This window comes from Tachypleus tridentatus, chromosome 4 (genome assembly GCF_004210375.1).
Source record: "Tachypleus tridentatus isolate NWPU-2018 chromosome 4, ASM421037v1, whole genome shotgun sequence".
In the NCBI taxonomy this organism is placed as follows: Eukaryota; Metazoa; Arthropoda; class Merostomata; order Xiphosura; family Limulidae; genus Tachypleus; species Tachypleus tridentatus.
The window spans coordinates 105,335,981-105,360,482 of NC_134828.1; the positions used below are offsets into that span (position 1 = coordinate 105,335,981).

General features: G+C 34.0%; 1 non-coding gene across 1 annotated transcript; it reads left to right on the forward strand.

Annotated features, from left to right (window-relative positions):
• Positions 1-8,343: 8,343 nt before the first annotated feature.
• Positions 8,344-8,427, forward strand: TRNAL-UAG (transfer RNA leucine (anticodon UAG)). Its single transcript has one exon. It is a non-coding gene; the product is annotated as a tRNA-Leu (tRNA).
• The last annotated feature ends 16,075 nt before the right edge of the window (positions 8,428-24,502 follow it).

Below are 24,502 nucleotides of genomic sequence, written 5' to 3' on the forward strand. Positions count from 1 at the left end.
GGTTTTGCTTTCTTCTACCTTGCAGGGGACTGTCCAACGTTTCCGTACGTTGTGGTTTCCTGCTACAGATCACGCTTTATTGGGCTTCGACCTTACTCTGCGACCAATTGTCAGAGGTCCTAATTTCTGGCACTTCAATAACCAGTTATTGAGGGATGCCGAATATGTGAAAGCCATTAAGCTGTTGATCGCCAGAAGTCGTAGTTGGTCAGTCTATGGGACTGATAAAATTAAATGGTATGAACAATTGAAATGCGCGTTCCGTTTACTTACCGAGCGTTATTCGATTCTTCGTGCGCGGACATCCCGTTCTCGCAAATGTCAGCTTGAGTCGTCCATCAATCGTGAGCTTCGAAAACTGTCCCGTTTCCCTGGTAGGTCTAAGGTCAAATTGTATGAACTTGAAGATGCATTGGAGACTTTGGATCACGATACCATAGAGGGGGCGAGGATTCGATCTCATATTCGTTGGTTTGAGGAGGGTGAGAGATCTACGTCTTACTTTCTTCGTATGGAAAAGGTCCGTCAAAGCAGAATTGAGTTTCGATCCATGCTCACTGATAGGGGTGTGGAGGTGTCCGGTGTGGAAGATATCGCTGCTGTTTTACATCAGTATTATTCCGCACTGTACTCTAAGGAAATCGTTCTGCAGGCAGACATAGATTTCGTTATCTCATTTGTTGATCGAACTCTTTCCAGTGAACAAGCTAATATTTGTGATGCTCCATTCACGGTTCCGGAAGTTATCGCTGCTTTAGACAGTTTACCGCTGGGCAAATCTCCTGGTTTGGATGGTTTTACCTCCGAATTTTTCAAATATTTTCTCCCTCTTTTTGTTGACGACTTTTTATCTGTCTTGTCTCAACTGTTCCACTCTCCACAGTTGCTCCGTACAATGTGTTCTGGGGTAATTGTTCCTATCCCGAAAGTGGGGATCGACGGTTGGCGGCTAACAGCCGGCCTTTGACATTGCTTTGTACTGACTATAAGCTTTTGGCCAAAGTGCTGGCTCGTCGCCTTTCGTCTGTGATCTCCAGTTTAGTTTCAGATGACCAATCCGGGTGTATACCTGGACGGGACGTTGCTGATACTCCGTTAACACTCGTTTTGCTATTGCAATCTTTAGCACGTACCGGCCAGGGTGGAATCTTTTTGAAGCTCGATCAGATGCAAGCCTTTGATCGGGTGGCCTATGACTATCTATTTCAACTTCTTCTGCGTATGGGTTTTGGTTCTACTTTTGTTCATTGGGTTCGTCTTTGCTATACTTCTATTTCTAGTTGTGTAAAGTTTAATGGATTTCTCACTAATGATTTTGCTGTAACTCGGGGTATTCGTCAAGGATGCCCCATGTCTGCTCTACTTTACGTTCTCAGTGTCGAACCGTTACGAAATATGTTAGTCCATAATGTACATATTACTGGTATTGGTGGTGATGTGCTACTCACCACGCCTTCACTTACTTATCAGCATGCTGATGATACCACCTTAACCTTACGAGACGCCGAATCTTTGCCGCATGTGTTGGATGTCTGCCAAACTTTTGGCAAAGCTACTGGTGGGAAGATCAACTGGACCAAGAGTCAGGGTTTGTGGGTTGGGTGTTTGGCCTCTTCTGCAGACTTCGTCCTTGGTGAGTTGAGAATTTCCCAGGATCCTATTCGGATTTTGGGAATAGTTTTCCACTCTAATTTCGATGTGATGCTGCAAGATACGTGGCAGGGTGTATTGCGCAGGGTATCTCGTGTCTTGGTGTCGTGGCGATTTCGTTCTTTGTCGCTAAAGGGTAAATCTCTTGTGGTGAACTCCTTGGTGGCATCGGTGTTATGGTACCCGTTGAATATACTCCCGTTGCCAAGACAGTTTGAGGCTCGATTTCGCAAATGTATACTGGATTTTATTTGGCGGGGAGGTATACATAAAGTGGCATACGGTATTCTGATCCGGAGTTATGATTGTGGAGGTATCAACTTGGTTGATGTTAACACTCGTAAACTCGCATTCCGTTTGAAGTTGTTGCAGCGTTGTTTCGATGCTTCTTGTCCTCCCCCACCTTGCGACAACTTCTTTCTGGATTTTTTTCTTGTTATGGTAATCTCTCTTTGGGCTTTCGGATTCTTCAATGCCGTATTTTGCCACGTTTTGTCAAATCGTTACCTTTCTATATTCAGGAAATGTTTCATGCCTGGAAGGTTCTTCTTGGGGATAAAGGGATTGTCCCAGCTCCTCTTTCCCCACAAATTTTTGATGAACCTTTGTTTTTCAATCCGGCTATTGTTGATGTTCGCCACCGAACATTTCATTTTCCTGAATTTATTAACGCAGGTTTGGTTCAGGTCCGCCATTTATTGTACGAGGTGCTCCCTGCTTTTCTTCCGGTGGGAGCAGTGATTGAAATGTGTACGGACGCTGACCCGTTGGCCAATGCCCGCACAATTTTTTCACATTTTCATATGCTCAAGGAGGCGTTGTCTGTGGACTGGTTGCCGGTTTTGTCCACCCAGCCGGCTCTTCTTCCGTCGTCCACATGTGTTGTGGATTTATATTTTCTGGACCACTCCGATAATCGAGTTCATTTTCAAGGTTTATCTGTGAGGCAACTGGTGGGACATTTACAGTTTTCACTCGCTACTAATTTCCCTGCTCCATTCTACTGGGGGGATATTGTTCCTCCTGGAGACTGGAAACGCATTCGTAAAAACGCTTATTCTTCTTTTGTGGGTTTTTTATGTTTGTGATGTGGATTATTTACTGAGGTTGCGGGCGATTACCACTAATGTCAAGCTGATACATATGGACAGACATCCCACAGGGTTGTGCACTTTCTGTTCCCAGGCGCCGGAAACCATAGACCATCTGTTTTTCCAATGTCCTTTTGTACAGCCCTTGTGGTCATATGTATATAAATTATTGGCATTTTATTTTGGATGTCCCATATCAAACTGGGTATGGAGGAGATGCCTCTTAGTGGGATCTCATCCTTCGTTACCCAGGAGATGCTGGAACATATTCCGTTTGTTTACTAGTTTGGCACGTCAGGTTTTATGTTCTGCTCGATCAGTTTCTTTGGCACGAAATCGCGTAATTCATTTAATTTCCATGTTTAAAGTGCATGTACGGAGACATATTCATCTTCATTATCATAGATCTTTGTTACATAACTCATTAAATGTATTTTATTCTGTGTATTCTTATGTTGGTAGCTTGGTAACCCAAGGTGCCCAAGGTTATTTCTTGTGTACGTTGTTAAGATAAGTTGTTATTTCATTATATTTTTGTTACCAATGAAAGATCCATTGATTTCTTGTTTTGTTAATATTCACTATAATGTTTGTTGGATTACCTGCTGTTCCAATTACCTCTTTTATTTTTTTTTCCTTAATTTTATTAACTTTGTGGTAATTTTCAGCATGGTAATCTATAGAGTTATTGTTACATGCTAATTCATTAACTTGTGTTTTATTTGTTGTATTTCTGTGTATACCCCCTCGTTGAGGTGGGATAAATAAAGAGAAAAAAAAAAAAGCTGCGTTTAGGTCGCAGTCCGGTCTTCCGGGCGTGGGTTCGAATCCCACTCCTGACAGAATCACTGATATTTTCCCTCTTTTCATTCGTACGTTGACGTGACTCACGTTGTCAAGAAATTTTCCGGTACTTGTATTTTAGGTTCAAAATGGACCATTATCAAATGATTTAATTTAAAGGAAAATGTTAAAAGGGAAAATTTGTCTACTTATGGATGAACAACATAACTTTTATTATTACATGTTTTACTATAAAAATATAATAACTGCGATCTCTACACAACGTAACAAAAGATGTGTGCAAGAAATGTAGTATAATTTTAGGTGATAACCTTTATGACACAATTAGGGAAAAAATAATGTGTTTAATTCTACAAAGGTCGATTTTCTAAAAACAAGCCTCACTTTATAGAAGTAACATGAACAAATATAAACTGTTTAGGTGTTCCTCTTGATACCAATATTTTCCTTAGTTTGTCGATCGTGTCAGTGAACACATTTTTTGAGCGCGTTATGAAACATGATACCTGCACTCCCTTAAAATATGAATCACGTTTAGCTAGGGAAAAATAAAGAAGAATAAGAGAACTTTTATGTGTCAAATCTGTGTTGTATGTTAAAATTTAGGAATATGGAAGAAGAAACTAGCAACAGTGGAAGTGGTTCCCGTGATTTCTAGTTTCGAAACAACACCAAATTATATGATTATAAAACACAGTCACTGAAGGGAACTTTCTATTTTTTCTAATTGTCGAGCTAAAGTTCATTTGGTTAGTAACCAAGAACGGAACGGAAATCATAATGGAATGACTGATAGAAAGGATTTCTTCCTCAAAATGGACAAAGAAGAGAACCGAAAATCAAGTTTCTTTTAAGTCAAAAACATATCGTTCATTGATTAAGACCATTCTCATAGCTTGCATTTTCGGTAAAGCTTCTTAATCTATCTGTCGTCGTTATTTCCAGCTTTTCAGTTTAAAATAAGAATTGGAAGTATTCATTCGTGACGGGGAAAGCATAGTGAAATAGTATGAGACCGAAAACATTCGAAAAAAGTTATTAAACAAAAGCCATCAGGATGAATAGTGATAACACATGTCTGACTGATCAATGCGACTTCAGAAACATCACGCTTGTTGCACGTTCATTTAAAATTTCAATCAAAATTCAGAAATAAGAAGATGATGGCCATGCGTTAAGGAAGCAGTCTGATTTATCAAGAATTGGTTCCAACACAACCACTCACACAACACTTTAAATTTTGCCTCATTACCTTCAAAAATTAATTTTTCTAAGGCTAGAATCGAGAAAACCTGCTATTTGTATCGGAAATATCAGTTCCAAGTGTACGAGGAATATGTATCGTAAATTCCGGCGTATAAGTCAAAAATTTAACACCAAATTTCAAGTTTAAAAATCCATCCTCGACTTATACGGCGGTGACGTTTTTCATGACATGAATTCTAGTAAATTCAGATTAGAGAAAACCATCGCAAATCAAAATTATATGATATGACATATAGGTATTTATTTATAAAATAGTAAAATACTAATAATCCTACTCAATATGAGATCGATCAAACACAAAATCCCATTCCTCACCATTTAAATGGTCATCGTAAGGATCCTCTTTTGGAATAATGTCATGCTCCACTGATGATGAGGGGATATCGTCATCCTCTTCCCATAACATATCATCCTCCGTACCGTCCATCGCATTGGTAATTAAGCATTTTTTGAATGAGTTGACAACGATTTTTAGATCAATAGAGTCCCAGGAATCTTTTACCCACTGACACACTGTAGGCAAAGATGCAGCACGCATATTTCCGGCGGCAGTGTAAGTTTTTTTGACCCGATACCATCCACTCATTCCACTTGGTGCGCATAGAATCCTTAAATGGTTTATTTAACGATACATCCAGAGGTTGCAGTACAGATGTTAATCCACCTGGAATCACCGCCATATCTGTTTTTTTCGATTTTAATGCTTTTTTCGTAGTATCCATTAAATGTGACTTGAACATGTCCCACACTAACAACGATTTGTGTTTAAGCATGGCGCCTGGCCGACGGGCCCACACTTCGTTAATCCATTTGACACATCCACTATCGTCCATCCATCCTTTTTCTTGTACATGAACCACGACTCCTGGCGGAAACTTGTCTTTTGGCATCGTTTTTCTTTTAAATATTATCATAGGCGGCAGTTTCGTTCCATCGGCGAGGCAGGCCAATACGACGGTGAAGTGTTGTTTTACGTGCCCTGTGGTCTTCACCAGAACTGTCTTTTCTCCTTTTTTGTTAATTGTAGTGTTGCCGACGACATCAAAACACATGGGCGTTTCGTCCATATTTCCAATGTGAGCCATATCGTATTCATTTCGTTTTCTTTGATTGATGACGAAGGTCTGGAATTGCGTGATCTTGTAGTCCAAATCTTTCGGTAGCTGTTGAGCAATTTTTGTCTTTTGACGAATGACCAGATCATGACGATGCATAAAACGAGAACACCAACTGACTGTTGCCTTAAAATCATGCGGTCTTCTTTATTCTTAGCTGCCCATTGTAAAGCTTTCAGTCAGATAACGGCTCTTGTTACGATTCTGCCGCATTGACGTTCAGATTACACCCATGTCGCTATTTCCTTCTTTAATCTTGGCCATTTTTCTTGATTTTGACCACGATTCGCACATTTGGTTAAGGGCAATTCTTTGATAGTGTTTTCTGCCTTCCTCCAATCTCTGACCAATTTTTCACTTATGCAATAGTGCCGAGCTGCTGCGCTGTTGCTACTATCTTTGGCTGCTTGAACGACTTTTATCTTGAATGCTGCATCATATTTCATCCTTCTTCGTGGTTGACTGGACATCTTGCTTGTTTAACGATTTATAATTATTTAAAAATTTGTCACTGAAATTTGTAACTGACATTTTGAAACTGGAAATTGAAACTGGATAGACAGTTGAAAATTCATTCAGAGCCGATTGGTCAGCTAATTTCCTAGCTAAGCGTAGCAAGGTTAGACACAACAGATAAAAGAAAATCAATCAATTTGTCCAGACAGGAATAACGTAAGGTGCATAAAACGTGACACTTCTTCTTTTAGTGAAAGCCTTATTTGTCGAGCAAGCATGTCATGTTGGCCAATCAACGCAGATTTCTCACTTTACTTTGGCAAACGAAACGTCAGGTGAGTGAAAGCGCGGCAAAGCGCACGAATGAGTCAGCAAAAATGAATTCTCAGAACACGAAGTGACAGAACTTTTGCTCTCTATTGTAAAGTGCAAATCTGTCATTTTTATGCCGACCAGAGGCGGGGCGTAGCTAGTCACAGCGGATAAAAAGAATTCTTGAAAATGGCGCCGTCTGACAAAGTCTGCTGATGACGCAGTTGATTATTGAATATCACTTCCTTAACTACACCTCGCCGCTGATGCCGACTGAAATATTCCGACCAAGCGATTTGAGCCAGAGAAGGGGGTCGACTTATACGGCAGGTACATGTCAAAATCATGATTTTTAGGCCAAACTTATAGACCTCGACTTATACGCCACGTCGACTTGATGCCGGAATTTACGGTACTTTGGACGTTTAAAAACAGCCTGCAAAGAAACGATTTATTTTCTTTGATGCCGTACATTCGACAAGTGGTTTAAAATGAGATCTCGCTATATATGTATACGCAAACGAAATTAAGAAGAGAAATTTGATTGTGACATGTTTCGTTAATAAATGAAAATTTGGTACTTCTCAGATCGTTCCTAAAAAAGCTGTGCAAGATATATCACTTAATTTTAGAAGCTTCTCATTTTGGAGAAAATCAATGATAAAAAAGCTGTTTCCTCATAATATTCTGCGAAGCTTTCTCAGAAAGAAAGTTTAACAACAGGTCTCATTTCTCATATGTAACGAGAACAGTAATTATAACCTGTCTGTCTTGGTGTTCCTCTTAGCATATACATTTGTGTTGTTTGCGTTAATGAACACCTTTTTTATCTAGCGAAAATATGAAGAATAATAGAAAGTTTATGTAGAAATATGCATTTAACGATGATTATGCAGCACAGTAAAGGTTTTATAAGAAATATGTTAAAAATAAGTCACATTCAGTAAGATCGTACATGTTTAAACTATTCATTTAAACATAGGAAAGCACCTTTTGAAAATTATCTCAGAAAATGTCCAGTTCGCAACCGTATTATACATTCATACCTTTGACGTTTTAGACAGGTTAATTGAGTTAGTAAACCTAAGTAAATCGGATAAATTTTTACAAATAACAAAGTGGAAAGTATAACTTTCCTAATCAACTTTTAGTTTGATTTAGAGAACTGTTAAAGAGATGAAAGATCTTATGTTGTTCTTGCTAGAATAGTAAAATATAATAATTTTGTTTTCGGTTATTATGGAGTATACACACCAGAAATTTATTATAAAATATTATATTTGCATCATATAAACGTCGCGAAATCGTAAAATATAGGAACGTTTTGTTAAGAAGTTTTCATTCGCATTTCTTGAAAATTACGATCATCAATTGACTAAGTCGATTCTTTCATTTTCATTTACGGTAAAGTAACTTAAGCTATCTGTTTATTCGATACTTTGAGTTTCTATCTGTTGAGGGTCTTATGGTTGTTTAGTCTCTCGTCATGTGTGGTTTAAATGCTAGCTGTGTAGTTTATGGATAGAGCGATGAGATCGGAAAAATCAAAAATATTAAAGAGCCAAAGATGCAGAAAGAGGTGGATAATACGTTCTTAACTTTAAAAGGCGCCACCATTCGAGAAAATTAAAATTTAAATAAAAAAATACGTCAGGATGGCCGAGCGGTCTAAGGCGCTGCGTTTAGGTCGCAGTCCGGTTTTCCGGGCGCGGGTTCGAATCCCACTCCTGACAGAATCACTGATATTTTCCCTCTTTTCATTCGTACGTTAACGTGACTCACGTTGTCAAGAAATTTTCCGGTACCTGTATTTTAGGTTTAAAATGGACCATTAACATATGATTTAATTTAAAGAAAAATGTCAAAAGCGAAAATTTGTCTACTAATGGATGAACAACATAACTTTTATTATTACATGTTTTACTATAAAAATATAATAACTGCGATCTCTCCACAACGTAACAAAGGATGTGTGCAAGAAATGTAGTATAATTTTAGGTGATAACCTTTATGACACAATTAGGGAAAAAATAATGTGTTTAATTCTACAAAGGTCGATTTTCTAAAAACAAGCCTCACTTTATAGAAGTAACATGAACAAATATAAACTGTTTAGGTGTTCCTCTTGATACCAATATTTTTCTGAGTTTGTCGATTGTGTCAATGAACACATTTTTTGAGCACGTTATGAAACATGATACCTGCACTCCCTTAAAATATGAATCACGTTTAGCTAGGTAAAAATAAAGAAGAATAAGAAAACTTTTATGTGTCAAATCTGTGTTGGATGTTAAAATTTATGAATATGGAAGAAGAAACTAGCAACAGTGGAAGTGGTTCCCGTGATTTTTAGTTTCGAAACAACACCAAATTATATGATTATAAAAGACAGTCACTGAAGGGAACTTTCTATTTTTTCTAATTGTCGAGCTAAAGTTCATTTGGTTAGTAACCAAGAACGGAACGGAAATCATAATGGAATGACTGATAGAAAGGATTTCTTCCTCGAAATGGACAAAGAAGAGAACCGAAAATCAAGTTTCTTTTAAGTCAGAAACATATCGTTCATTGATTAAGACCATTCTCATAGCTTGCATTTTCGGTAAAGCTTCTTAATCTATCTGCCGTCGTTATTTCCAGCTTTTCAGTTTAAAATAAGAATTGGAAGTGTTCATTCGTGACGGGGAAAGCATAGTGAAATAGTATGGGACATAAAACATTCGAAAAAAAGTTATTAAACAAAAGCCATCAGGATGAATAGTGATAACACATGTCTGACTGATCAATGCGACTTCAGAAACATCACGCTTGTTGCACGTTCATTTAAAATTTCAATCAAAATTCAGAAATAAGAAAATGATGGCCATACGTCAAGGAAGCAGTCTGATTTATCAGGAATTGGTTCCAACTCAACCACTCACACAACACTTTAAATTTTGCCTCATTACCTTCAAAAATTATTTTTTCTAAGGCTAGAATCGAGAAAACCTGTTATTTCTATCGGAAATATCAGTTCCAAGTGTACGAGGAATATGTACTTTGGACGTTTGAAAACGGCCTGCAAAGAAACGATTGCTTTTCTTTGATGCCGTACATTCGACAAATGGTTTAAAATGAGATCTCGCAATATATGTATATGCAAACGAAATTAAGAAGAGAAATTTGATTGTGACATGTTTCGTTAAAAAATGAAAATTTGGTACTTCTCATAACGTTCCTAAAAATGCTGTGCAAGATATATCACATCATTTTAGAAGCTTTTCATTTTGGAGAAAATCAATGATAATAAAGCTCTTTTCTCATAATATTCTGCGAAGTTTTCTCAGAAACATAGTGTAACAACAGGTCTCATTTCTCATATGTAACGAGAACACCAATTAAAACCTGTATGTATGGTGTTCCTTTTAGCACATACATTTGTGGTTTGTTATGTAACAACCTCTAATACATACAAAAGTTTATAGGTTTTTGTAAAGATTTCTTCTATGTGATGTTGCTCGGCAATAAAAGTATATTTGATATACTTTTATATTAAAATAGGTTCAAAATATCAGTAATAACATAGTTATGTTGCAGAGATGGACTGGACGTGTTTTATTATGGACCAATTTATTATGAGTTGGGGCCCATACCATTCTGCAAGCACTGAGAGTCATGTATAACCTATACACTTCATATAAGGGTGCCCATACTCCTTGGGACAGTGGCTATTCTACCTCTGTCACATAAAATATATTGATCTAATAACCTGAGCATAACTGGGTACTTTCATTCATATAACAATATTTAATACATAGAACCCCAGTGTGTTTTGGTAATGGTGCTTTCTTGCAATAGCTTTTGTAATGTTGCCTCGTAACAAAAGTATAGATTAATATTATACTGTAAATATAAAATGAAATATATGAATAACAAAACTGGAAAACATTTAATTTTTCAATTTAAAGCCTGCACTGATTAAAGAACTTCATTTTTTATCAAAATCACTTGTGACATAACAGCAAATACCTTAATTCAGAAATTATTTAAGTTTAAAATAACATAGGGGTTGTCCCTCAAGGTTGTTGGTGTCAACCTACAAAGCCCACACTTTACTCATGGCCAGCTTTATGTTGGATGTTGTTGTAAGAACCTCTAGCTCTTGGCAACAGAAGATAAAACAACTAATATTAACCTAATAACATGATTAAAGTACTTCTGGTAGTTTTTAATGTAAAAAAAAACTATTTTTTGTTCTAATTAATGTTTGTGTTGTTGTCTCCAAGTAGTATAACATATACATACATATATATAATACTGAATACAACAAGCATGCTGAATTAAAATTACACTAATATCTTAAGATATTTGTCTTTGAAATAAATTATATTTAATTTATATTTTTCAGGCAATAGTTTCTACACCATGACAACATAATTCATAGAAATATTAAAAGTGATAACAATTAATGTGGGGAAGATTGGATCATAAAACTAGGATAGTTTTTAGACACATGATGTCTTTTGTGAACACGAGCATTTCTAAGTATCTTAGGTTGTTTGTCACAGTTTCCTCTTAGAGTAGATTACTTGACAATACATGTACGTTATGAAGATGTTCAAACATCGCATAATATCAGTGGTTTACTTGATTATTTACATAAAAAGCATAAAATATGTACATGTAAGTACAAATATTTCCAATTCTCATGTTCAATGCATTTTCAATGATTTCTAAGAGAATGTATCCATGCTTTTCTTTTATTTATCTTTACAAATTAGTGTCATATTTCATATTTTTATTTTATTCTATGGTTGTTTATTTCTTCATTTTTACCTCAATATCAAATTTGAAAACTGTAATTGAGAAATAATACCCAATGAAAAATAGTCTTTTTCTGGCTGTATAAAGCACTGAATATTTTTTAAATATTAATTTGAATTTTTCTATAAACTTAAAATGTAATGAAAGAAGTCGAACTATGTAACACAGCTACTTATTGTGCTCTTAAAGAACGGCCCAGCATGGCCAAGCGTGTTAAGGCATGCGACTGGTAATCCGAGGGTCACGGGTTCGCATCCCCATCGCACCAAACATGCTCGCCCTTTCAGCCGTGGGGGCATTATAATGTGACGGTCTATCCCACTATTCGTTGGTAAAAGAGTAGCCCAACAGTTGGCGGTGGGTGGTGATGACTAGCTTCTTTCCCTCTAGTCTTACACTGTAAAATTAAAGACGGCTAGCACAGATAACCCTTGAGTAGCTTTGTGCGAAATTCAAAAAACAAACAAACTTAATGAATAAGATGATAACTTGATAAAAGACAGGTTTTATGTACACGTATTAACAATAGTACAGTCTATTTCAAATTATCTACTAGCCCACTTTGTTGCAAGAAATTATCATAAATTATTTTCTGATTTAATACCTAAATGTTTATAAACATATGAACCATGTGAATAAAGAAAAGGAAATCTGTGGCAAAGCGACTGCAAAAAAGGAAATAATTTCATTTTCAGACATTTTTAAGTGTTGGGTTTAGGTATTTGGTAATTATAAAACAAATTGTTTATTTGGTTGGATTTGATGTTTTTGTTAAGACCAGCAGCTTCAGAAAAATACTTCATTAAAAACTATTTGTTCTTGAACAAAAAAAGAAACACATAAATATATCAGGTTTCTAGCAACTTTAGTTAAACCCCTATATATAAATAGTAACATGTTAGGTAATTCACTCATGGTTTTCAGCTACTGTAAAGTTATATTTTTGGAGATATTTAGACAGTATTATGGAATATTATTCAAAGATTTGTACATTCCAATGTCATGGTTGTCAAGTGACAGGGATTCAGTGATAGTGCATGAAACAGATAGTATTTTTGTATTTTGTAAGTAAGGTGTATTCTATCTCTGTAATGTTAGTGTCACTAACAGTATTGGTTAAAATGTTTAACATGTATAAATGTTTTCATTATATACATACATGTATATTTTTATTATCAGAATTATTATGTTGGTAAGTTGGGTTATTGATTCAGTCATCAAGTCACACTCCTTTTTCAGGTACTTGATTTAATATTAATAAATGGGAAACCAAACACTGAGAATAAAGATAACCTGTCTACAGGTTTTCAAGACTTCCTGGACAGGTGTCTGAAGGTGGAAGTAGATAAAAGATACACTGCCTCTGAACTCTTAAAAGTATGGTATAAATTACTGTTATTTTACAAGGCTGTTTTGGTTTGCTTTGAATCTATTACTTAATAACCTACATCAAAAAAGTAGTTCCATTAAGTGTAAGGATTCATTGTCATTCTTGGCTATTCCTTGCATGATGTGAAAACTTCAACTTATTATGGCACCACCTCACAGTTATATATTTATTTATTTTGTAATATCATAATTCCATATATCAACTCTTTACTCTGCAAAAAATGTTTATATACATTTAGATCCATCCATTCCAATATACAGTATTGTAGTACAAAAGTGTTATGACAAATTCAAAAATCAAATTTCAGATTATTTTCAAAGAAGAGTTGAAGGTAAATCACAGGTAGAACATCAATATTTTATTATTCTTCACATTTAGTGCAACAGGAATTAAGTAACTATGCTTGAGTTCAGCAAACAATGAATATTTTCTGTGTCCCCCTTTTTCTTTAATAACCATGAAAGGTCTTTCAGGCATTGTTGAGTGATGTGTAATCATGGTGTCCTTTGGGATTTTACTCGGTGTCGGTGCAGATAGGCCTTACATTGCTTTTGCAAAATTCAAAACAAAAATACTCAATGTCTCGAATACACATGCACAAAGTTGCATTGGAAGTACCTTTTCATATGTCAAGTTTTTAATCTGTCAAATCCTGGATCTGTTTAATTGGGTTGAAATAGGGATTCTGTGGGAACTGTTGTTTCATTTGAATAGCCCAAGCAGCTTGTTTCTCAGGTAAGTAATTTCTACATATGTTGGTTGAGAGTTTTTGGTCATTATGTTCTTGGTAGTAGAATTCATTACCAATAATTAGGTCTGATATTCCATCTATTTTGCAGAAATCTCCTGTCACCTCAGCTATAAAACATCCTCAAACCATGAAACTGTCTCTACCATGCTTTATCACAAGTGCTATGCATTGAAATAAGTATCCTTCACCTTTCTTCTGCTGGACAACAACGTACACTTTGAACCAACTATTTCAAACTTTGACTCATCCATCTATATCACTTCTTTTCAGTTATGAGCAGTCCAGTTTCTTGTCAATATTTGGAACACAAAGTAAAAGTGTTTTTTTTAACTCCAACACAATCAAATATTCCATTATCATTGACTCTTCTTGATACTGTAGATGTGGACAATTTTACTTCATTTGGTACATGGTCATTTATCTCAAGCTTGAGACAAGTGACAGTCTTCCTTCTGTTCAGAATGTTGCATAAACAAAGGTACTTAACACCAATATGATTGAACCTAGATGTTCTGTTTCTTCCTTTAGTATTTTCAAAGTTATCTGTATTGTTCTCATGATCTAGGGTGCACTTGATAGTGTTTGGGAAACATTTCAAGTCTACAGCAGTTAAATGGAGAGTCCAGCTACAATCACATGAAAGTTTTATGCAAACTCTCTGCTCTCCTCTTTTTGGACTGCAGAATGACAAGATAACATCACATATGTTATTACTGTTTTTATCAAGATTTATTTGTGGATTGCTATTAAACTGATTCCTTTTAGCATATACTGGTACAATAAGCTAGCTTGTTTCTACATAGTTAAGACATGCAGTACAATGACACTTATTTCAGGCCCTAAATTTGACCACTATGTTCCTTCAAACAGAACAATTATGACTTGCCCATGGTATAAGTATAGGGAATTCTAAAAAAAAATAAGTGTTCTCACCCTGGTTCATTTAATTGTTAAAAGTGATCAGTGAGTCATTACCATGGTGATGAAATTTTGAATCAGTAATGGCATGGAAGAATTAGCTCATAAAATAGAAAGAATGATAAAATATTCTTTTGTCCTAACACTTTCACACAGTACTGTATACAAGGACTAATTTAACAAAATGTATGTGATGTAGAATAAGAACTTTTGTTGAAATGTTTTTTATTTTTCACACATCATCTGTTAATGGAAGTACCACATTAATGTGAACACTACAACCCATTACAGTGATAACCAAATATACAGTTAAAATAATTAATAGCTCAAAAACCAAATATCCCAGTATACATGTTGAAATATGCAAGTTACGAAGACTGGCATTATTCTAGGACAAGAAAATTTAACAGATTATGTTTGTTAGACTTTTCTAAGAGCAGTAGTATATTGAGTGCCATAATTTCCTATAATTCAGCTTCATAGATTTTCAAAATAATATCCATTTCCTCTACCATGTAAGAATATTATTATGAATTAGGAAGAAACAAAACATCTTCTTAGATCAAATTATTATTTTATTTACCACAATGAACATTTTTTATTATATTTGTTAAAAAAATGAATAAAAGGTACATTGATGTCAAAGAGATATGCATTCTGATTTATCCTGATATTTTTGTGAAATCTATGTCTTTTAGTCTCAAAACCATGTGTTACGGTGTTACATATTGCAAGTTCAATTTGCAGTCTGAGAGTAGTAGGTTTGAATACTTGTGCAACCAAAAATGCTTGTTCTTTCAGCCAAGGGGTGTTATAATATTATAATCTTTTGTGGGAATACAGTTACCACTACATACCTTAAAGTAGAAAGCAAATAAATAGAATCCACCCCTAATATTTCTACTAATTATTCTTCCAAACTTCAACCTTCCAAAAAAAAACAACAACATAGAAATGTACACACAACCACATTTGTGTATGATTTTTTATTATTCAGGCTGCTGACTAGATTGACATCACTTTGTGGATTTTAACTGACAGATGGGATATACTGAACACATTTCTGTTCTATTCCATTATGACAATAAGTTAGCAACATGGACTGTTAACGACAATGCAATATTGATATATACATATTTGGGAAATATCTAACATTTCATAGTAAAGCACATAGGTATACAAATAGAAGTCATACAAAAATAAAACCAATATGTAAGTGGTACACACACACATACCATATTGTTATCAGTACCATGTTACACATACTTATGAATAATGGAGATTTACAGTGCTTTTATTATTTATGTGCAGAGAAATTATTAAATCTTGAGTAACTTTACTGTAAGAGGAAAAAGTTAACACTCGTAATTGTTTCACCTATGTAGGTGCATTTGATACAGTAAAGACACGTTTACCCCTATGTGTAAATATTTTCAATTTTTTTTCATAAGCTTCTTCATAGTTTTCATATTATTTGAAAAAACAACAGAATAAACATTTTTATGTGCTTTTTTGTTAACATACCATAACTAAATATTTATAGTTATCATAAAAGTGCATGAATAAAAAATTTTCATACTTAAAATTAAACATCAGAAATATATTCCTGAACACATGTATGAAAATTACATGATTATATATTTATAGGTTTAAGTTATCACAGAAAGAGTTTTATATTTATAAATTACTTTAAGGTGCTGATATATTTACCTTTAGCCCACTTACGTTTTAATCATAATATATCGTATTTTCCGCCTAATAAGCCGAATTTCTGGCCTTAAATTTTTGGGGGTCGGCTTATTGGCCGATCACTCCTTTCGGAAATTTCTTCTTCTTAGGAAATGTTTTTCTTTTGAAAATTACCATAGGCGGTAATTTTGTCCCATCAGCAAAGCATGTTAAGACTACAGTGAAACGTTGTCTCTGGAATTTCATTGGTTACCTAATTACAGTGAGTGGAGCCAATAACGAATGACATATTGATTCGATCTCTGTCTCAATACGACACGTTCTGCTTTACTACAGAACGCCAATGATCACACCCAACATGTATGCTGACGCTGAAACGAGACTAAAAAATCATTTTTGAAGAAACTTGTCACTTCTTAAAAATGGCTTCGGCTTATTGGGCGGTAATAAGCAAAAACCCTCATTTTCAGAGCTGAAAATTGGCCTCGGCTTATTAACCGGAAAATACGGTATATGTAATTATCATCATATTTTAAACTTTTTGTTAGTTTGTATAATAAAAAATAAAACTGTTTATGACATTGTCAGTTCATCACTAGATTGATTTATAATATCTACAAACTAAAAGGTAAAATAATGTATTTATGATTCACTTTGTTCCTCTGGTTGTAATGCTAAAATCAGGGGTTCAGTTCCATTTGGTGCACACAACAGATAACCTGATGTGGCTTTACTATACAAAAACACACAGTTATTCAATCACTCACCCTTTCTCAACTCTACAGGTAATCTTTCTCCAAAGATTAAAATATATATTTGCAGTATTTACAACACTTTGAAACAAGAAATTTCACAATTTTATAAAGTTTGGTCAAAATAATAGACAGGCAAACACCAAGAATTTTATTGGTGGTGGAATATATTACATGTTTCCAGAAAACATTGGTCTGTTTTCTTAAGAAACAGTAGACCTATGTTCAGTACTTTCTACCATCAGTAAAACACTTCTTTGTTTATAAATCGTTGTTTCTCTATCTACTGTTATATATGCATAATGTGTTTCCCAATTCATGTATTTGTTTAAAATGTTATTGATCATCTTAAGGTATTATTCAATATTTCCTACCAGTGGTCATTTTCAGTTACAGTTTAATGCCTTTGCTATTTCTATTAAACCTGATTTTTCTTAACTTGTTATTCTACATTTTCAAGTGTTCCTCTCCACCAATCTCAGTACACTTGTTCTACATTAAACTTTTCAAACAGCTCTCGAACCACAAGTGTAGAAGTCTTATCTCTTTTTAAATAGAGATATCATCATATCTTACATGTACCATTAAAGTCAATTATTTATAATACTTAAACTGAAACAATATACACATGTCAGAGACTCTTAAAAATATTGACAAACCACAAGTAGTTTAAGTGATGAATAAGTATAAATATATCTAAAATAATAAATATTGCTATACTATTAGAAAGTTCTTTTATTGTAAAGATTTTTGTCAATAATAATGAAAGAGCCTATTTGTGTGTGTGTGAGAGAGACAGATCTAAAACTTTGCACACATGGTAAAGGGGTACTGGAGGTGTGTACTGGGATATAATATGTTAGATTTGACATAAAAATGGCCAGATTTTGCCCTCTCACTTTTAAGCCTAATTATTCTGCTTCCTGAAGCCTATAGAAAAGCATCATATGAACAACAACATATGGATATTTCCTGCCAAATAATCTATTTTCAACATAAACATGGAACTTAAAACAGTTGAAAGTTTTAAAAATAGAAAAAAAGAATACTGCATAATTTGAAGACAGAACAAATTAAAATAAAATCAGAGCAAGAAAAAAAATTGAGTATGAGAAACTAAAGTAAATCTTTGTTTTTGAAAAGAGTTGAAGCAAATTAAGATAAAAAATTTAAAAGAAAAATCAATTAAAGAAGTGGTGCATTGGGATAGCTATAGAATTAATAAAGGAGACATTTAACTGGTATATTAAGTCCTTGGTAGAATCCTGTGGCAGATTTTGTGCTACTTAAAAATACAACAAATGCTTCTGAGTTAAGCACAAAGCTACACAATGGGTATTTCTGCTCTATTCACTAAGAGTATCTTGTTTTCTGAAATGTTCTTAAACTAAGGTCATGTCTTTAATTGCTTAAAAGAAGCAGCAATATTTGGTTTCATAAAGGTGGGTATAGGAAGTTTGTGCTTTTGGCTTTCCATTTTCTAACACAACTTAATAGCTAAGATATTATAATTAAAACTTTATGAGATAGTACAAAAGTGATAAAGAAAACTGTGAAGTGGTTCACTGTGTTGAAGACTTGACAGGTTTGTGTTTTTAGTACTCTTGGTTTTATTTTTTTCCCCATTTGTTTCTAAACTGTTTTCTAAATGAACTGAAGCTGTTCATTAAAACTGTCTTGAGATCATTATGTTATTTAAATAATGGGATTTATCTAAAATCCAGAAATGGTGAAACATGTTTTTCCTGAATTAACTGTCGAACAATAGAACAAAGGTTTTCACTTTTTTTAAATGTGTTGATGCAGAGATTTATTTAGATCTGGGGGGAAGATAAAGTTAATTAATTTAACAACTACAGGGTGTTGTTGTTGATGTGGTATTGAGTGATGTTACAGGCCTATTTATAAGGAAACATTCCAAACTCAGATACTTGTCCAACATAAACAGTTAACCAGTAAACATGGTGACTGAGCAGCTTCCTTACATTATTAGTTGGAGGACAGTACAGTTTTCAAAAACTATATTTGTGTATCATGATATAATATAAAACATGTACATCTTCACTCGCACGTTTTGATAATCACACACTAAACAGAAGTGTACTTTTCTTTTCATCAGTGTCATTCAATTAATTTTACTTAAAAAGTGCCAATGTATTTAATTTTGCACATTGGGAAAGGAAACAAACACTTTGTTAATTATAATTAATGAGTGACTACAGAGGCATTAGTTGTAGTTAGTAGAGTTTTAATTTCAAATTAATGAAAGCTATTAACACTGATAACATTAGATAGGTGAAGTAATTTTATTTTAAAAACAGTTATAGGTAGAAACGTCATCTCCTTTCATATTCTCAACTGTATACAAGTTATATTCCCCATAGAAAAGTGTTCTCATATCTAAAATAAACATATGTAGAAAATCTGCATTTTTTAAAATTTTCTAGCAGACCCCTACATAAAACATAAAATCCAAACCTTTACCAAAAAAGAACAAAGTAACTCATGTTATCATCAATGATATTTGATTTCTTTCTTCCTGTTCACATGTGAAGTTGATGTTGGGATGTATAGAATTTATGTGATTGAAAAAATTAAGCGTGTGTTCTGTAGATGTGAATCCCGCAATCATGTCGTCTACATATCTGTATCAATATAGTGGTGGATGTAATGTTGTGTTAATTGATTGTTTCAACTCGTGTCATAAAAATATTGGCTAGAACTGGTGATACTGGATTACCCATGCTGAGGCCATTTGTTTGTATATAGTTGTGGTTGTTGAACATGAAGTTTGTCTTCATTGTGGTGAATTCTATAAGGGTTGCTAATTGGTTGCTGGAATGACTATTGATGGGTTAGGGTCTCGGATATAGAGTTCTAACGCTATCTTGCAGGCTTCAGCAGTTGGGACTTCTGTAAAGAGGTATATTACATCAAGACTGGCCATTAAGGCTTTATGATTAAGAAGATTGAGGTTAGATTTGAAATTAAGTCTTTGATGAGTAAGCTGGCTGATGTTACATATTTGGAGAGTGCCCATGCTATGTATTTACCAAGACTGTAATTAAACGATTCATATGTGAACATTATTGGTCATAGTGGACAATCTGGTTTATGAGGTTTGGGGATGCCGTGTATTTGTGGTGTGGTGTTTTTGAAATTGTGTTAGCTTTTTTCGTTTATAGTAGTATTTTGTTTCGTTTCGTTTCACGTGTCTCTGTTGGATTTGTGTGTATTGGTTTCAATTTGTTTATGTCTGATGGGATGTTCTTCGTTTTTTGGATGTATTCATTTGTGTTTATTATGACTATAGTATTTCCTTTATCTGCTTTTAGAATTTTAATGTTTTTGTCTTGTTTTAGGTTTTAATGGAATTAATGTCTCTTTTTGTGAGGTTGTTTTTCAGTTTTCTGTTTTGTGAAATTATGTTGATGGTTTTGTGAGAAAATTCTTTGAAAAAATCGTTTAAGATGTTGTGTTTAGGTGTTTCTGTAAAATATTAATTTTTAATTTTTCCCAAGAAGTTTGGCTGTTGGATGTCAAAGTTATTGTCAAAATTGTCTTCTTTCTGTTGGTTATTTTCTGTTGATTTTGTTTTCTGTGGAAAGTATCACAAGTCTCATGGTTAAGTCTTCTAAATATGCTTTAATTTCTAAACTTGGAATGCACCTAGGTGGTATTGAGAATTTGGGTCTTTTCTTAAGTTGATGTATCTCATCTGTGTTTAATTGTCGGTCGGATCTGTTAATTATGAGGTTAAACAATGGTTTGTCGTGTTGTCTTTTTTGTTGTTTGCATCTTAGTTTCTCAAGTTTTTTGTTGTGGTAGATCTTTTTGTCTCTGTCATTCCAAGTGTTGATTTGGTTTATGTTTTGTTGTATAAGTTCGTAAAACTCTGGTTTAATACAGCATGCCAGTTGATGGTCTAGGTTCATTTTTTGTTTCTGTAAGTCATATAGCCAGAATCTTGTTTAGTAAATCATGTAAACATGAGACTTACATTAATATAAAGTTTCTACATTAAAGAAATAGAGACAACAGTAACTAATGATAGTCAGATCTAGTATACTTCAACAAGAACAAATGTGACTTAAACTTACATTAACAAGTATAGCCCTATATAGATATTAATTTATCAAAAGAAATATTGATACAGACTGTTTATGAATTCAAAAAACAAAACAGATGAATGAAAATGTGTGTAATATGTTTGTAATGAGTAAGTGTGTGTGTGTTTATATAAAATAACAGAACAGTGTGAAAATGTGTGTAATGAGTAAGTGTGTGTGTGTTTATATAAAAGAACAGAACAGTGTGAAAATGTGTGTAATGAGTAAGTGTGTGTGTTTATATAAAATAACAGAACAGTGTGAAAATGTGTGTAATGAGTAAGTGTGTGTGTTTATATAAAACAACAGAACAGTGTGAAAATGTGTGTAATGAGTAAGTGTGTGTGTTTATATAAAATAACAGAACAGTGTGAAAATGTGTGTGTTTATATAAAACAACAGAACAGTGTAAAAATGTGTGTAATGAGTAAGTGTGTGTGTTTATATAAAATAACAGAACAGTGTGAAAATGTGTGTAATGAGTAAGTGTGTGTGTGTTTATATAAAATAACAGAACAGTGTGAAAATGTGTGTAATGAGTAAGTGTGTGTGTGTTTATATAAAATAACAGAACAGTGTGAAAATGTGTGTAATGAGTACGTGTGTGCGTGTTTATACAAAATAACAGAACAGTGTGAAAATGTGTGTAATGGTTAATTGTGTGTGTGTTTATATAAAATAACAGAACAGTGTGAAAATGTGTGTAATGAGTAAGTGTGTGTGTGTTTATATAAAATAACAGAACAGTGAGAAAATGTGTGTAATGAGTAAGTGTGAGTGTGTTTATATAAAATAACAACAGTGTGAAAATGTGTGTAATGAGTAAGTGTGTGTGTGTTTATATAAAATAAGAGAACAGTGTGAAAATGTGTGTAATGAGTAAGTGTGTGTGTGTTTATATAAAATAACAGAACAGTGTGAAAATGTGTGTAATGAGTAAGTGTGTGTGTTTATATAAAACAACAGAACAGTGTGAAAATATGTGTAATGAGTAAGTGTGTGTGTTTATATAAAATAACAGAACAGTGTGAAAATGTGTGTAATGAGTAAGTGTGTGTGTTTATACAAAACAACAGAACAGTGTGAAAATGTGTGTAAAGAGTAAGTGTGTGTGTGTTTATATAAAATAACAGAACAGTGTGAAAATGTGTGTAATGAGTAAGTGTGTGTGTGTTTATATAAAATAACAAAACAGTGTGAAAATGTGTGTAAGGAGTAAGTGTGTGTGTGTTTATATAAAACAACAGAACAGTGTGAAAATGTGTGTAATGGTTAATTGTGTGTGTGTTTATATAAAATAACAGAACAGTGTGAAAATGTGTGTAATGAGTAAGTGTGTGTGTGTTTATATAAAATAACAGAACAGTGTGAAAATGTGTGTAATGAGTAAGTGTGAGTGTGTTTATATAAAATAACAACAGTGTGAAAATGTGTGTAATGAGTAAGTGTGTGTGTGTTTATATAAAATAACAGAACAGTGTGAAAATGTGTGTAATGAGTAAGTGTTTGTGTTTATATAAAACAACAGAACAGTGTGAAAATGTGTGTAATGAGTAAGTGTGTGTGTTTATATAAAATAACACAACAGTGTGAAAATGTGTGTAATGAGTAAGTGTGTGTGTTTATACAAAACAACAGAACAGTGTGAAAATGTGTGTAAAGAGTAAGTGTGTGTGTGTTTATATAAAATAACAGAACAGTGTGAAATTATTTTTAAATTCTCAACTGAAATGCTATAGAAGTCTTCACATTTGCTTTCATTGAGCATGTGGCTGGTTTTGGGGCTATGTTTTTCACAAATATACAATAAATTAAAAAATGTACAGGTGGACAGCTAATAACAGTAAGTTGAATAAGGACTAGATGTTTTGTGTTCAGTGTAACGATGAGTGTTGCATCTGTTTTTCTAACAACTGTACATACCAATCTGAGTATCAGATGATGGTTCTATGTTGGTTTAAATTTGACTGATCATGTTCTTAAGTTAGTGTTTGATTTATATAAAAGAGGTTTCTCATGAGAGGTGGCTGATATTACTATCATGTTCTGTAATATAACTTGTCAAGTAATATATGAGTCATTGGTATGTTTAATAGGTGATATGTAATGGAAGGTAATTGTGTTTGTAGTCAACAACAGTAAAACTGTGTTGGTTTAAGTGAGGTTGTACATATGATTAAGATCTGTAAATTCTCTGTGTCAGTGATCACATCTTAACTTGGTTGATCTATTAATGTTTTTAATAAAACTTTGATGTTTCGAATCACTTTATCACAACATAAACTAACATTAATTAGGTGACTTGTCGTATGTCTGCATTATATTCTAAATAAATCATAAACTGTTTTTAGAATTACCATAGAATGACAATTTGTTTTGCTGTATACATCCAAAATTTCATACATATGTGTATGACAGAGGTGAATTTATTAGTGATAGTAAATTTGAAAAATATTGTTACAAAAGTAGCTTTTGTTTGTTTTGGAATTTCGCACAAAGCTACTCGAGGGCTATCTGTGCTAGCCGTCCCTAATTTAGCAGTGTAAGACTAGAGGGAAGGCAGCTAGTCATCACCACACACTGCCAACTCTTCGGCTACTCTTTTACCAACAAATAGTGGGATTGACCGCACATATAACGCCCCCACGGCTCGGAGGGCAAGCATGTTTAGCGCGACGCGGGCGCGAACCTGCGACCCTCGGATTATGAGTCGCACGCCTTAAGCGTTTGGCCATGCCAGGCCAATATTATTACAAAAGTAGCTTTTCTATTTTAAAATAAACGTATATTAAAGGAATAATATTTACGAATATTATGTCTTACAATAAACAAGAGACTAAATATTGTGTAAATTTTAAGTCAAACTATTACTAGTTCTTGTAAGAATTATTTTTATTAAACTTGTACAGTTTGTATGGTATTTAAATTATTGCTATCAATAATACTTATAACAGCTCAGTGAAAAGGAATTCAACCTACTACTTATGATAAATATGTGGAAGCCCCCCCACTGGCACAGCCATATGTTTTCAGACTTATGCTGCTAAAAACCGAGTCTCGATACCCGTGGCAGACAGTGCACAGATATCTATTCGCTTCGTTCCTTGCCCCCTGCTAGTACAGCGGTAAGTCTACGTATTTACAACGCTAAAATCAGGGGTTCGATTCCCCTCGGTGGGCTCGGCAGCTAGCCCAATGTGGCTTTGCTATAAGAAAACACACACAAACACACATTCGTCCATCTAGGTTAAATTGCACGTGCTGAGACGTTTGGATCGTTATTTTCAAAAGTTTATTAAATAACATTTTTAATCACTTTCGTCAATGAGATTAGCATGAAATCGTAGTTTAATTTCAATTTTACAATTATATATGTTTTAACTTACTCATTTAAGA